The sequence below is a fragment of the Durio zibethinus genome, chromosome 2 (genome assembly GCF_047325235.1).
Source record: "Durio zibethinus cultivar Kanyao isolate XHJ-2024 chromosome 2, ASM4732523v1, whole genome shotgun sequence".
In the NCBI taxonomy this organism is placed as follows: Eukaryota; Viridiplantae; Streptophyta; class Magnoliopsida; order Malvales; family Malvaceae; genus Durio; species Durio zibethinus.
Window position 1 is genome coordinate 27,865,923 of NC_143163.1, and position 16,976 is coordinate 27,882,898.

The window sequence follows — 16,976 nt, forward strand, 5'->3', positions numbered from 1 at the left end:
AGTTTGTACTTTGTGATTGTGGTGAGCATGCAAAAGCATGGCCAGTAACCCTCAGGTGGAGTGCACGAGTGACATGCAAGAGGGCCATCCACCCACACGCAAGGGGAAAAAAGCTAGTTCAAAGGATCTACTGCCATCCATTGACTCTCAGTTAGCAACATGTAAGTTAGCCATGGGAGATTTGAAAGATTAGTTCAAGAACATTAAGGATTATGTCCAAGAGCTAGACTCAACATTGGAAGAGCTCAAAAAAGAGATGCGTGATGCTTTGACCCGAGAGATAGAAGTGCTTACGTAGCACAATGAGGCTCTAGAGGCTCAGATGGTACCCTTATAGGAAGAGCTAGACAAATTTAGGTGATAGTTTGCAACATTTTAAATGGCCATAGTTTCAAGCAAGGGTTTGGGACCTAAGGTGGAGGTGCCCAAGCCAAATCCATTTGTGAAAAGTCACTCAACCAAAGAAGTTGACAAATTTGTGTAGGGCTAGAGTAGTATTTTTGAGTGGCTGGTACCGCAGAGAAAGCCAAGGTAAGCATTGCTACCATGTACTTAACTAATGTAGCTGTGTTGTGGTGGTATCAGAGGTACGATAGTATGCAATGAGGAGAGATTACAATCACCACACAGGATCAGTTTGTAAGGAAAATAATGAGTTAGTTTAAACTAGAATATGCAAAAAAAAAAAAAAAGCTCAGGAAAAGCTTCACCAGCTTACTCAGGTGGGAGAGTGCAAAAATATTGTCAGGTGTTCTCAAAACTATCGCTTATGGTTCCCAGCATGGGCTAGTAGGAAGCCTTGTTCTACTTTCTCGACAAGTTGAAGCCAGAGGCAAGAATCGAGTTGAAATTATGTAGGGTCCAAAACTTGAGTCAAGCAATTGCAATTGTTAAATCGTTGGTTGAGTATGAGCACAATAAGTCTTCTAAGCCTAGGGACAATGGCTTGAGTGGGGGAGACAAGAGTAACTACTCTTCCTTAAAGGATGAGGCTAAGGAAAAGCCTCGGCATCACAAAGCAATAGCCAAGGAGCCTAGCAAGGACAAAGGTAAGAAGGACAGTACTTTTAACTACTTTTTATGTTCAAGATCACATAGGCCTAAGGATTGTCCACAATGACAGAAGCTTGTAGCCACTATGAAGAATTATGAGGAGTCCAATGGCAAGAATAATGGTAATCATTAGCACTTTGAGGACTCTATGAGAACACTGAGGCTAGGTGCTATTTGGTTAAGCTAAAAGGAACAGACCTTTCAAGCTCTTGATGATAACAATAATGGTATGGCTATAGAGAGCCACTAGTTAAGCCAATAGGATCAAAGAAGTGTGGCCACAGAGAGCCACCAGTCAAACCAAAAAGATTAGCTAGATCATTTTCATCAGAATGCATAGTAGGTGACTCTAAAGAAGAAGTTAATTCGATAGTAGATGCATCAACATCAAGGAAAAAGAAAAAGCTAATCATGAAAATATGGCAAGGACCATCAAGATAAGGGATGGACATTGATCTAACATGCAATGCAATGAAGGATTGACATTCCCATAGTAATGAGGGCACTACTAGAATGAGTGGAAGGAGAATGTCATGGCCTATGCACAAGTTTGAGACTAAGAAGGTCGTGTGATAAGACTTGCTCAAGATGGTACAGGCAATGAATTGGACAAGATCAGAACCAAGGCCCTAAAGGCATATACTTTACCCAAGTGTGTGGGCCAAGGTTAAGGATAGAATGCAAGAGTGCACTTGAGGTGAGCTGCACAATGCCAAGGATGAGGACTGCTCATTGAAGGTTCTAAAAGGCCCCAGGATGTGGCATAGGTAGTCAGGCACAGAAAGGCCTAGAACCACCTAGAGACAAGCAAGGCATACGAGCATAAAAGGGTCTAAAGAAACTTAGAGGTAGGCTAGGTGCAGGGGCATTAAAGGTTTTAAAAGGGCCAGGCTTAAGCATAGTGATAGGCATTGCAGCACTTAGATGAAAAAGCCTTTAAAAAGCCCTAACTACAGGTAGAGTGACACCTAGATAGAAAGGGCTCTAGAAACTGCTAGGTACGAACACTCAGTAGAAGTGCCCAAACTCTTTTAGACCTTAGGCTCGATAAGGAGCCTAAAACCCACAAAAATCTAGAGAGTTTTTAACCAACCCTATTGGAGCCTAGGCACTTTAGAATTGTCTAAAAAGCCCTTAATGGCCATACACTTGGATTCATTGTAGCCATAAGTTCTAACGAGGCTAAGTATAAATAAGGTAGCCTCTCCTTCATTTGTACATAAGCAACAAGTAACAACAAGTAAGGGAAGTAAGAGTGTAAAGCCTTAGGGACTTAGGCTTTAAGAGCCTTTGTAGAGAACACATAGGGACTGTGTACCAAAAGCAAGTGTACATACCCTAACAAGTAAATAAACTACTATTGCCTTAACCATTTCCTTCCTAGCTTTCTTTTAAACTCCTAGGAGGTAGGTTGAGTTCCAACATAAGTGCATGACATAGTAGGTTAATGCACGATAAAGGGTCAGTTTAAAGGTTGACTTAGGCATACGAACAGTAGTTTCTCACCTAACGCCACATGGTAGCTAGACTTAAGCTCCCAGCTTGTGACATTGGCACTTGGTGTAGCATGTGTACCGTGACCCTCCCACCCAAGGCATTTGTCTTCCTCTCAATCACCATTGGCACTAAATGATGCTCAGTGCATGTGTCATGGGCTTCGATCTTAAGCCAAGCTCCATACGACCTTGGGTAGTTAATTAATTTCGTTTGCCTAAGTTAGCCTATGAAACTCAAGTGCTCAGCATAATTTCAACTTGTCAAAGATTATGCTGCAATGCTGGGCCTTTTAGAAGCCTATAAATCTGATCCTTCCAGGACTATGTTACTATGTTCAGGCATGCTTGCACCTGGGTTTGATCATGCACTTGCACCTCGATCATTAGTGCTCGTACCTGGGTCTAACATGTGCTTTCACCTTAATCATTAGTGCCTGCACCTAGGTCTAACTGTGTGCCCACCCATCACTGACCAACACTTTCACTTAGTCTGGGCTTAATTCTACCAAACCTAAACAATGTGCCAAAGTCTTTGGAGTCTTAATCATTGCCCATACCATTGTTTTGGGTAAGTTCTCCATGACTTAGGCCTCTAATAGGCCTCAAGGCTTGGTTTTCCTAGCCGTGGACCCTATCTCGCTAGAATTAGAACTGTTTCTTAAGTCAGAGAGAACCTTTAGGCTTAGACTACCTTGTAGATTGTGAAACATGCACATGCCTCGACCAGCATCAAGATATATTGGCCTTTGGTCTCAACATATGCTTTGACCACCATCGATAGATGCTGGCCCATTATGGAGGTAGTTCCCTTAAACACCATTGTTACAAGCTGGGTTACGCACCATGCATAGATATCTTAGGCCTCAATTGTACATCATGAGCACTGCAATCAGGCAGTAGGTGGGTTTATGCACATTATCATATTTTTGCTATGCCAATGCCATTTTTATGGCTTATAAATTTACATAAGCACTCACTAGCACTTGCTCCTAGGCTTGACTCAATTCTGCTAAACTTGAGCACCATGCTTAAACCCTTGGAGTCTCGATCACTATTTGTACCATTATTCTAGGCTAGTTCCTCATGACTTAGGCCTCTAGTATGCCTTAAGGCTTAGTCTCTTTAGCTGTTAGACTCTATCTTGCTAGAACTAAAACTGCTCCTTGACTCGAAGAGAACCACAGAGCTTGGACTAGTTGGGAATCGTAACACATGCACATGTCTCGATCACCATCGAAAAATGTTGGCTTTTGGTCTTGACACATGCTAGCCTTTTGTGTGGGCAGTTCTTTCAAACACTATTAGCACATGCTCGGTCATGCACCAAGTAAGGGTATCCTAATCTCGAGCCATACACCATGCACACCACGACTGGGAATAGGTGGGTTTGGGTACATCTTCATATTTTGCTATGCCAATACCATTTTTATGGCTTATAAATTCATATAATGCTCACCAGCACCCATACCTAGGTTTAGCTCAATTCTACCAAACTAAACACCGACCTTAAGCCTCTAAAATCTTGATCACTGCCCGTACCATTATTTTGGGGTAGTTTCTCATGACTTAGACCTCCAATATGCCTCAAAACTTAGTCTTCTTAGTTGTTAGACTCTATCTTGCGAGAGCTAGAACTGCTTCTTAACTCAAAGAGAACCCATGAACCTGGGTAAGCTTGCAAATCATGACATATGCATATGCCTCAACCATCATTGTGACATGTTGGCCTTTGCTTTCGACACATGTTTCAACCACTGTCGACATATACTGGCCCTTGGTGTAAGCAGTTCCCTTGAACACCATAAGCCTAACTGGATCACGGACCACTCACGAGTATTCTAGGCTTAGGTCGTATACCATGCATACCATGACTTGGCAGTAGGTGGGTTCAGGCACATCTTTATATTCTACAGTGCCAATGCCATTGTTATGCCTTATAAATTTATATAACGGTCTCTTTAGCCTTTATGTGAAGTTTTCATGGCAAGATGATTCATTTTTTATTTTTCATGGTTTTTAGAATTTTTTGTAGCTTGAGATTTTTTAAAATTTGTTTAGAAAGAGTTTTGGCCCCAAATTTGGCGTATGTGATCCTTGTATTTTTCTTGGCATCCATAAAAAGAACTTAGCTAAAAATCAAAGTACAAAAGATTTTTTGGCCATTGAAAAAAGTGTCCCCATTTTAGACACTTGAATGGCTACTGATTACAAACTTGTAAAAGTTCTTACGCTTTTTAAGGGGGTGTGAGTTGTCGAGGTCCCTTAAGGGATAAGGGGCTAATATAAGGGCCAAGGACCAATACCCATAAACCATTGCACATCATGTTCGTACATCCCTCGACCCCCTCCCATAATCACTGAAACCCACAATGCTACTTGTTAGGTTCTCTGGTGATGGTGCCTTAGGAAAAAAAATGTGACACTAGCACATGCCTAAGCCTACCATGTGCACCATAGCCTAGAGTTAAACTTTGGCCAAGGCCTTGACAATTATCGACACATGCTGGCATATGGTGCAGGGTACATACCTCGACCATATTGACATAAACTGGCCTTTAGTATAGGCACTTGCCTTAACCACCATCAACCCAAGCTAGCCATTGGTATGGTCACCTACCTTGACTACCATCAACAAATGTTAGCCCCTGGTATGGGCCCAAGCCTTGATCAGGTTTGGTAAAATCTAGACCTGGTTCAAGCACATGCCTCATTAACATCGGTAGAAGATGGCCTTTGATGCAGGCAGTTACTTTAAAGACCATCGACACATGCTGGGCCTTAGTGCAGGCACATGCCTCAACCACTAACGGTGCCTGCGGACCCTTGGTGTAAGATATTTTTTGTTTGAAAAAAGTGTCCCCATTACAAACACTTTAATGTCTATTGTTGGCCTATCTATAAAATCTCTTATGCCCTTTAGGAGGTGGTTGTCCGAGCCCCCTCTCCCTTTTACAAAAAAAGAGGTTTACATGATAGGCCTATCTTGCATACATTGATGACAACATTCTTAGAGTAAAATCTAAGTTGTGCATGTTTTTTGGTCATGTTATCTGGTGACTAGTTGCTCTAATGACCTACAAGCACTGATGGCCTCGATCAATTAGCATGCACATAAAAAATGGACTTAGCTATGCAAAGCTCAAGCTCTTACATATGGCTTATGCTATCCTAGACCTAGACCAAGTCCTTAAATTAGGCAATAGCTCCCTAGGGTGGTGCAAGCAAAAGCTATGGTGGTTGGCTTAGTCTAGTCAAGTCCCTCGAGCATTAGGTAGTCTTGGGGTCCCTTTTCATCATCTCAGCCTGGCCAAGCTCATGTGTGCAGCCGATGCTACCCAAGACCTTAAGAACAAGTCCCTAAATGAAGCAATGTCCCCTTAAAGTGGTGACAATAGAGTTTGTATGTGTTGTCCTAGCCAAGCTAGGCATTGGTGGTGTCATGTCATTGCTACCTAAGTCAAACCACAATTGTGCCCAGTGCCCCAAGTGTGCCACCTAAACCTTTATGGCTACATTGGTGTACTAGTGTTTGATTATGCTCTCAAATGTCAAAAGTTTTATGGGCATGAGCTCTTAACCCTTATTTGTTCGATACTATGCATTTGATGTGCTTGACACATAGGATATTTGTGCTATATGTTGGCTCTCTCCACTGGTCAATCAGTGCATTGAAGCCCATATGGTGCCAATGTTCTAAAAGAATGCCACCAAGTTAATCCTACCATTAGTCATATGCTTTTCTCAAAGATTAAACCATGCATGTGTAAGCTTGAACTAATTTAGGTTGTGAAAATGTGAATGGCTCCTTAAATTAGTTAAGGTTTGTTTTATGGTATTTACTACTTAGATAACCATAGTAATTTTAGAGCTAAAACATGCAACAAACCTTAACTTTTGGAAAGAATGCATTTATTAGATAAAAGGTTAATGTGGGCTTTGCCCATTGCTCTAATGATTCATCATAACTTGATGGATCATACGTCCTTTGTGCCAGTGATGCATCCTTCAAATTTCTACCCTATCAACTTTTGATAGTAAGATAGTGGCCTACTATGGTGGTGACAGGTGACGAAGAATTAAGGTTCGATTCTAGAGAGAGAGCTTGATAAACAACTACCACATCCAAAGAAGGTAGTAGGTGCACAAATTACCCAATCTTGATGCTAGGAAGTAGTGATAATAAGTAACAATACCAAGCTTTATGAGTCTGGTAATTAGAATGAGTACAATCTAAATCCCTTAGCAATAATCCATTGGAGAGCAAGTCTGGTGCTAGCAGCTATGGTGATTCTAGTTCCAATAGCATATATATAGTGTTACAGTTAAAAAGCTTATAGTTGGAACTAGGGCTAGGTCATCCAGTCTACCTCATGGTGAGCATTGGTCAACTCATCTCTACTATCAGTGATACACTCTTGGCCTTAACTGGCTAAGTGATTCCTTTGGCACTATTACTTTGAAGAAATTAGAGTGCTCAAAGTAGGCATATGCTTGTATACATTAGTGTGAGATAATGTCATAGGATTTTATTCCTATTATGTTAGCCTTTGGGATCAGAGTAATGATTAATGGGGATAGTTAGAGGCATTCGTATTTCATAGTTAGAGGTGAAATTCTTGGATTTATGAAAGATGAACAACTATGAAAGCATTTGCCAATGATGTTTTCATTAATGAAGAATGAGAGATGGGGGCTCGAAGATGATTAGATACTGTTCTAGTCTCAACCATAAACGATGTCAACCAGAGATCGACAAATGTTACTTTTAGGACTTTATAGGCATCTTAAGAGAAAGCAAAGTCTTTGGGTTCAGGGGGAGTATGGTCGCAAGGTTGAAACTTAAAGGAATTGTTGAAGGGCACCACTAGGAGTGGAGCCTACAACTTAATTTGACTCAACACGAGGAAACTTACCAAGTCCAAACATAGTAAGGATTGACAAACTTATAGCTCTTTCTTGATTCTATGAGGGATGGTGCATGGCTGTTTTTAGTTGGTGGAGTGATTTGTTTGGTTAATTTTGTTAATAAACAAGACCTCAACCTATTAACTAGCTACATGGAGGTGATACTTTATAGCTAGCTTCTTAAAGGGACTATGGCTACTTAGGCCAAGAAAGTTTGAGGCAATAACAAGTCTGTGATGACCTTAGATATTCTGGGCTGCATGTGTGCTACACTAAAGTATTCAATAAGTCTATAGCCTTGGCCAATAGGCCTGGGTAATCTTTGAAATTTTTTCATGATAGGGATAGATCATTGTAATTATTGGTCTTCAATGAGGAATTCCTAGTAAGCATGAGTCATCAGTTTATGTTAACTATGTCCTTGCTTTTTGTACATGTCACCCATTGCTCCTATCAATTGAATGGTCTAAAGAAGTATTCAAATCATGGCAACGTGGATAGTTCACTGTTCGTGACATGGTGAGAAGTAAACCTTATCATTTAAAATAAGGAAAAGTCAAAATAAGGTTTCCATTGGTGAACCTATAGAACAATCATTGTCGAAACCCACTCAACAAATGACATATGAATGCATTAACAAAACACCAAAAGAGCAAGGGAGCCTCCATACCCTGAGCCCCTTTCGATCTCTAACGAGTGTGATGGTCACTTTGTTTTACCTTTCAGGTGGGTGAAATGATCAGTATTGTCACCCATAATAGAATTACGAACCTCTAATGAGAATTACACTAAGGAATTGAAATGAAAAAGAGCATGTGTGCTATTGCCATCCTATTCTCGATGCATGCATAGGCAACACGGTGACACCTTTTTTCATGGAAAACCAAAATGACTCTTGGCAATGGATATCTTGGCTCTTACATTAATAAAGAACGTAGCAAAATGTGATACTTGATATGAATTGCATAATCTCATAAACCACTAAGTCTTTGAATGCAAGTTACAGCACAAGCCATTAGGCCAAGGGCACACCTACTTAAGTGTCATGCAATGTCACCCCTTTCAAACCCCATCCATCAGACTCTAGGTAAAGGGGTGAAAGATGGCCTCTCATGATCTCATTGGTTGTGGTTGGCCTGAAAGTGAGTCTCTAGTAATGATAGTGCTGTGACTGTTAGTGTAAACCTCCTAACCTGCCTTGCCTTCGTTGACACACACTCATCATCCATCCAGACTTCATTAGACCCCCCATATCGCTCGATCAATACTCATATCTCGACCCTAAGACAAGTGGGATCATCTACTGACTTTAAGCATATTAATAAGCAAAGAAAATGAAACTTACTAGTATTCCCCTAATAACAGTGAGCAAACTAGGAAAAGCTTAACTTAAGAATTAGGTGTCCTCACCATTCAGATAATAATTTAGAAAAGTGTCCTTAATGGCAGACCGAGCCCAAGTACAAGTCCTTTAAAAATAGGCACCGAAAAGGGTGAGTAACCCATTATGCCTCGACCCTATTGCACCATGAGGCACAATCTACAAGTTGGGTTGTTTAAAAATGTAGCCTCAATCGAGTAGTAAATTTTTTCCAAGGCTAAATATGAGCGAAAGATCGAAAACAAACAAGTACAACAAAAGAAAGATGCAAAAGACTTTTAAAAGAGAGTCAAAGAGTGCTTGAAATTGTTATGAGGGAAGTGGATGCCAGTCGACAATATGTCCCAATCAGATGTGGAACTGTAAGAATCGATCTATAGATTAGCTCGCGGCATAGACTAATGTAAGTCATAGTAGTGGCCCAAGCTTGGGCTTTCAATATGCCTATGGAGACATCATCACCACATTCATGGAATGTAGCACATGCTATCTCAGTATGCTCCCTATCTAGCTCATCTTGAAACACGGACTAAGGACTCTAAACTGTGTGCAAGTTAACAAGCTAAAAAACCTATAAAGTGCAAAGAAGCTGATTGGTGGGATCTCTCACTAGTGCACCACTAACAAACCTTGATTTTTTGAAAAAAGTTCGAGTATGAGCTCGCCTGTTAGGGCTCAAAAGATGATGAAATGCCAGAATAGGGTGAAGCTAAAGGAAACTCTGGTAGAGGCTTGCATCTATACTGACATGCAAATCGTTCATCTGACTTAGGTATAGGGGTGAAAGACTAATTGAACCATCTAGTAACTGGTTCTCTCCAAAGTTTCCATTAGGATAGTTAGAACCCTTAGCGAGTTCTATCAAGTAAAGCCAATGATTAGAGGCATCGAGGGTGAGACATCTTTAACCTATTCTTAAACTTTAAATAGGTAGGACGACGCAGCTACTTCATTGAGCCACACCTCGAAATCAAGAGCTCCAAATGGGTTATTTTTAGTAAGCAAAATTGGTAATGCGGGATGAATTAGAAGCCAAGTTATGGTGCCTAACTACACATTAACCTAGAATGCACAAAAGGTGTTGGTTGATTAAGACAGCAAGATGATGGTCATAAAAGTTGAAATCCTCTAAAGAATGTGTAACAACTCACTTATTGAATCAACTAGCTATGAAAATGGATGGCACTTAAGCATGAGACTTATACCTGTCCATTAGGGCAAGGTTTAGGCCCTAATGAGTAGGAGGGCATGGCGGTCATTGTAAAACTATGGGTGCAAGCCCGAATGAAGTGACTATCTATGTAGATCTTGGATGTAGTAGCAAATATTAAAATGAGAACTTTGAAAGGCAAAGAAAGGAAAGGTTCCAAGTAAATGGCATTTGCACATGGGTTAGTTGATCCTAAGAGACGAGGAAAGTCCATTCGATATCACATCCAGCATGATCTTTGATAAAGAATCGAGTTAAAATTCTTGAACTGGGACATGACAATTGATGGCAATGTTAGGGAGTCTGAAGATGTTAGTGGAGGCCTCAAGAAGAGTTATCTTTTTTATTTAATGGCTTGGCCACCCTAAAAATGGCTTAGTCAAAAGTAGAGTTCAGCAGTCAAAAAATCATCACACATTGAGTGGTGTCCAATGTGCCTTCAGTAGCCCTTGAAAATTTGGAAGATTGAGTGTCGTTTGTGCTCAATCACACTCATAACTACATCTGGTTTCCAAGGTGAACAAGCTCTGGTCAATGGAACAATGTAGGCAAGGGAAGTTGGCAAAATGAATCCGTAACCTCAGAAAAAAGATTGGCTCTAAGAGCTGGGCATGGGAGTCCTAGTCATGAACCTATTGACTACTAGTGCACTACTCAAGCTACTATCGTGGCAAGAGTGGGTTGCCATGTGCTACCCAAGGGATGGATTGGGAATGGCTCCCTCCGAGGCCTTTTCTAAATAATGAATAGTTGACTTAAAACTAGTATCAAAAAGGGGAATCCAACTATTTAATTAAAATAAAGCATTGTGATAGTCCTTGTGGATGCTCACACAATGTGATTTCTACCCAGTGCTTTGAATGCCAAAGTAAAGAAATTTAACCAAGTATGGGTAAATGGTAGGAGTAACTATGACTCTCTTAAGGTAGCCAAATGCCTCATCATCTAATTAGTGTTGCACATGAATGGATTAATGAGATTCCCACTATTTCTATCTACTATCCAGTGAAACCACAACAAAGGAAATAAGCTTGGCAAAATCAACGGGGAAAGAAGACCTTGTTGAGCTAGACTCTAGTCTGACTTTGTGAAATGACTTCAGAGGTGTAGGTTAAGTGGGAGCCCTCGAGCAAAACTGAAATACCACTACTTTTAACATTATTTTACTTATTCCATGAATCGGTGATGGGGCATGACCTTTTTTTGTGGATCTAAGGTTGGCCTCAGTCAGTTGATCCAAGTGAAAGACTTTGTCAGGTAGAGAGTATGGCTAGGGTGGCACATCTATTAAAAGATAACCCAGGTGTCCTAAGATAAGTTCAATGAGAATAAAAATCTAGTGTGGAACAAAAGGGTCAAAGCTTGTTTGGCTCTGATTTCTTATACAAATACAAACCATGAAAGCATTGCCTATCGATGCTTTAGACCTTTAAAATTTAAAGCTAGAGGTGTAAAAAAATTTACCACAAGGATGACTGGCCTATGGCAGCCAAGCATTCATTGTAACATTGCTTTTTGATCCTTTGATATTGGCTCTTCTTATCATTATGAAGCAGAATTCACCAAGTGTTGGATTGTTCACCAACCATAAGAAATGTAAGCTAGGTTTAGACCATCATGAGATAAGTTAGTTTTACCTTACTGATTGCAATGTCACAATAATGATTCAATCTAGTACAAAAGGAACTATTGATTCACATAATTAGTCATTGTGCTTGGTTGAAAAGCTAGTGGCATGAAGCTATCATGTGTTGGATTATGATTGAATGCCTTTAAGTCAAAATCTGGGCTAGAAGTGATATACACACCCAACACTTAATTGTTGACCTATAATAGGGTGCCATGGTCCCCAAAGGCACAGAATACCTCCCGTGGTGAACAAGCCACACGAGCCTCCTTGGATCTCAATTCCCACCAAGCGATAGGTAGAATCCTTTACAAACAACTTAAATACATGATAGGGTATTGTAAGTGGTATCATGGCCTTGCTACCATGATCCTCTAAGATTCAACCCTTTGTCGCTTTGATTTGTCCTTCCCCCTCACACCCATCGAAGTCTTTTCACTTCAATTTTTTACATCGCACCCCATTGGGGTTGGAGATGAATAATATTCTCCATTACAATAGATTCAACCGAGCAATGACATCTCTACCTCAAGTGTCTAACTAAATGACAAACAAATGCCTTTAGTATTTGTTATAGGGATGAGCTTGCCTTTGGTGCAAACATTTGTCTTGAATCCTATCGGCACACATTAGCCCCTGGTGTGGGCTATTGCCTCGAATGCCATCAATAACATCTAGCCTTTAGTTGGTATAGGCAATTGCATCTAACACCATCAGCAAATGATGGCTTATTGTTGCCTTGGACACCATCAACAGATGCTGGCCCCTTGGTGTGGGATGTTTCCTTGGACACCATTATCAATGCTAGCACTTAGTGTGGGCACTTACCTTAATGACCGTCAGCACAAGCAGGCCCTTGGTGTGGGTTGTTACTTGGGACACCGCTTTGGCAAATGCTGGCACTTGGTAAAGGTTGTTGCCTCGAACATCTTTTTGGTAGATAACCTCATGACCATTAGTGGTAAAGCTCCTAGCATGCCTCATCTCCAGTGACATGCACTCGTTGTCCATCCAACCCTATTAGACCCCCCGCATCGCTTAGTCAATGCTTGTAAGGTGACCTCAAGTTAGACGAGATCACCTATTGAGTTTAAGCATATCAATAAGTAAAGGAAAAAAAATTTACTAGGATTCCCCTAGTAACGATGAGCAAACTATGAAGAGCCTAGCTTAAGAATCAATCACCCTCGACATCCAAATTGTAATATGAAGAAGTATCCTCAGTGGTGAACTAGGCCTAAGTCCCTTGAAAAGGGGCATTAGAGAAGGTGAGAGCCCTGTTGTGCCTAGATCCTGTCACACCATGAGGTGCTATTTACAAGTTGGGTTGTTTGGGAATGCAACCCTAATTAGGTAGTAAATTTCATCCAAGGCTAAATACAAGCAAAAGATTGATAATGAACAAGTACTACGAGCAAAATATGAAAAAGTCTTTGAAAAGAAAGTCACAGAGTGCTTGAAATTGTTAATAGGGAAGTGGATAGGGGCTAGTGATTCACCTTGATTGATGTGGAATGGTGAGAGCTAGTCAATCTATTGGCTAAGGGCATATCGATTGGCTTAGGGCATACTGACGTAGGTCACAATGGTGGCCCAAACCTAGGCTTTCGATATGCTTGTAGAGATGTCATCACCATGAGCATGGAATGAAGCACGCACCATCTTTGTGTGCCTCGACATCAATGTGCTATGTTAGCCTACAAGCTTCCCATCATGCCTATTTTGAAATATGGACCAAGATGTCTGACATGTGTGTGAGTCAACTAGCTAAAAAACTTGTAAGGTGTAAAGAAGTTGATTGATAGGATCTTTCACAAGTGCACCATCGATTGACCTTCATCTTTTGAGAAAGGTTCAAGTGTGAGTATTCTTATCGGGACCTAAAAGATGATGAACTATACCTAAAAGTGAAGCTAGAGAAAACTCTAGTGGAGGCTTGCAGTGATACTAATGCAAATTGTTTGCCTGACTTGGGTATAAGGGTGAAAGACTAATCAAATCGTCTAGTAGCTAGTTCCCTTTAAAATTTCCCTTGGGATAGTTAGAGCCTGTAAAGAGTTCTATCAAGTAAAGCCAATGATTAGAGGAATTGAGGGCACAATGCCCTTAATTTATTCTTAAACTATAAATAGGTAAGATGGCACAACTGCTTCATTAAGCTGCACTATAGAATAGTAAGCTCTAAGTGGGCTATTTTTAGTAAGTAGAACTGGCGATGCGAGATGAGCCAGAAGCTAAGTTATGGTGCCTAGCTATGCACTAACCTAGATTCCATAAAGGGTGGTGGTTGATTAAGACAATAGGTGGTGGTCATGGAAGTCAAAATCTACTAAGGAGTGTGTAACAACTCACCTACCAAATTAATTAGCCTTGAAAATGGATGGCGTTTAAGTGCTCAACCTATACTAGCCCATCGGTGTAAGGGCCAAGCACTGATGAGTCAGAAGGCATGATGGTCACTGTAAAACCCAGGATACAAGCCTGATTAAAATAGCCATCGATGTAGATCTTGGTGGTAGTAGCAAATATTCAAATAAGAACTTTGAAGGCCGAAAAAGGGAAAGGTTTCATGTGAATGACACTTGCACATGGGTTAGTCAATCCTAAGAGATGAGGGAAGCCCATTTGACAGTGCGTCCAACACGAGTTTAAAAAAAAATTTGGTTAAAATTCTTAAATCGAAATGTGATAGCTGATAGCAACATTAAGGAGTCCAAAGATACAAGTAAGGGCCTTGAGAAAAGTTATCTTTTTTGTTTAATGGCCTACCCACCCTAGAAATGGCTCAACCAAAAGTAAGGTCCCATGGTTGAAAAGCATCACATATCATGTGGTGTCTAGTTCACCCCCTATGGCCCTTGATAATCCAGAAGACTAAGTGCCATTCACACCTAATCATACTTATAATCGCATCAGGTCTCCAAGTTGAATAGCCTTTGGTTGATGGATCAATGTAGGCAACGAAAGTTGACAAAATGGATCATAACCTCAGGAAAAAGATTGGCTTTAAGGGCTAGGCATGAGGGTCTTAGTCCTAAATCGATCGATTACTAGTGCACTGGTCAAGCTACTCTGACAATAAGAGTGGTTCACTATGGGCCTATTAGGGGACAGATTGGGAATAGCTCCTTCAAGGGCCTTTCTCGGGTGACAAACAGTTAATTTAAAATTGGTATGAACAAGGGGAATCCAATTGTTTAATTAAAACACAGCATTGTGATGGTCCCTACGGATGCTGACATAATGTGATTTCTACCTAATGTTCTAAATTTCAAAGTGAAAAAATTCAACCAAGCGTAGGTAAATGGTGGGAGTAACTATGACTCTTTTAAGGTAGCCAAATGACTCACCATCTAATTAGTGATGTGCATGAATAGATTAACAAGATTCCCGTTGTCTTTGTCTACTATCCAGCTAAACCATAACCAAGGGAATGGGCTTGGTAAAATTAGTACGGAAAAAGACCCTATTAAGCTTAACTCTAGGTTGACTTTGTGAAATGACTGAGAGGTGTAGGATAAGTGGGAGCCCTAGGGTGAAATTGAAATACCACTACTTTTAACATTATTTTACTTATTTCATGAGTCAAAGGTAGGGCACAACCCCTTCTTTTAGACCCAAGGCGAACCTCAATCGATTGATCTAGGTGAAAGACATTGTTAGGTGGTGAGTTTGGTTATGGCAACACATCTATTAAAAGATAATATAGGTATCATAAGATGAGCTCAATGAGAATAGAAATCTCATATAAAATAAAAGGGTAAAAGCTTGTTTGATTCTGATTTCCAATACGAATACAAACTGTGAAAGCATGGCCTATCGATTTTTTAAACCTTTAAAATTTGAAGCTAAAGGCGTCAGAATAGTTACAATAGGGATAATTGGCTTATGGCATCCAAGCATTCATAGCAACGTTGCTTTCGATCATTTGATGTCAACTCTTCCTATCATTATCAAGTAGAATTCACCAAGTTTTGGATTGTTCAACCGTTAATAAGGAACAAGAGTTGGGTTCAGACCATCATGAGACAAGTTAGTTTTACCCTACTAATGGCAATGTCACAGTAGTAATTCAACCTAGTATGAGAGGAACTATTGATTCACACAATTGGTCATTATGCTTGGTTGAAAAGCTAGTGGCACGAAGCTACCATTTTCTAGATTATGACTGAACACCTTTAAGTTAAAATTTAGGCTAAAAGTGATGTATGCACTTGTTGCTCGATTGCTGACCCATAGTAAGGGCTCATGGCCCCTAAGGCATGTGTTGTAGGTACAGCCCCATAGCGGACAAGCCACGTAGGCCACCTTGGAGTTCAATTCCCACCAAGTGACAGGTAGAATGCTTTGTAGATGACTTAAATATGTGACAGGGTATTGTAAGTGGCAAAATGGCCTTGCTACCATGATCCACTAAGATCTAGCCCTTTATCGCTTTGATTCATCCCTCTCTCTAGAGCCACCAAAGTCTTTTGACTTCATTTGTTTACACCTCACCCCCTTGGGGTTGAAGATGAATAGTGTTCTCCATTGTAATTGATTTAGCTAGGTGATGACATCCTTCCCTCAAGCATCCAACTAAATAACAAATAAATGCCATTGGTATTTGTAACAAGGATAACTTACCCTTGGTGTGAGCATTTGCCTTGAACCCTATCGGCACATGCTAGCCCTAGTGTGGGCTATTACCTCAAATGCCTTCAGTAGCATTTGGCCCTTGGTTGATGCTGGCAATCACATCCAACACCATCGACAGATGCTAGCTTGTTCTTGCCTCAGACACCATTAGCAGATGCTGGCCCCTTCATGTGGGATGTTGCCTCAAACACCATCACTAAATTCTGGTGTCATGCTTCTGGTATGCACACTAAAAGATAAAGATTGTGCCTCAGTGGCCAAAGCTCAAGCACTAGTGATAGAGGTTGGAGTTCCTATAATAATCATGGTAGAAACATTTGAATCACCCACCTGACAGTTAATCTTGCCCATGCAGCCAAGTGGGCCTAAGAGGCTGACCTAAAACCATATAAAAACCTTCAAGATCTATAGCATACCCCTAAAACAGAGAAAGACCTAGTCAATCTTTAGGATCAAGGATGTAATCTGTATTTTTGAAATTAAAAATGTAATCCCTTGATATTAGAACTACCATACTAGAGCTAGGGTTCAACTATAAATAGAGGGTCATCCTACCCATATTTGTAATCATTCACCATTGAGAATTATACAGAGTATTCTAACATTCCCTTATGTTACCAAGCTTTTGTATTTTGCCTTTTGGTGTTTGTTTTATGCCCGCACGCT

The 16,976-nt window shown here is 40.6% G+C and overlaps 2 non-coding genes and 2 pseudogenes across 2 annotated transcripts; all 4 read left to right on the forward strand.

The window, feature by feature from the left end:
• The first annotated feature begins 6,254 nt into the window (after window positions 1–6,254).
• On the forward strand, window positions 6,255–8,053 carry LOC149520089 (18S ribosomal RNA; annotated as a pseudogene).
• Window positions 8,054–8,344: 291 nt separating this feature from the next.
• LOC149520090 (5.8S ribosomal RNA) lies at window positions 8,345–8,500 on the forward strand (annotated as a pseudogene).
• A 230-nt stretch (window positions 8,501–8,730) lies between these two features.
• On the forward strand, window positions 8,731–12,078 carry LOC149520091 (25S ribosomal RNA). The gene has a single exon (XR_016335215.1). It is a non-coding gene; the product is annotated as a 25S ribosomal RNA (ribosomal RNA).
• A 651-nt stretch (window positions 12,079–12,729) lies between these two features.
• Window positions 12,730–16,117, forward strand: LOC149520092 (25S ribosomal RNA). The gene has a single exon (XR_016335210.1). It is a non-coding gene; the product is annotated as a 25S ribosomal RNA (ribosomal RNA).
• The last annotated feature ends 859 nt before the right edge of the window (window positions 16,118–16,976 follow it).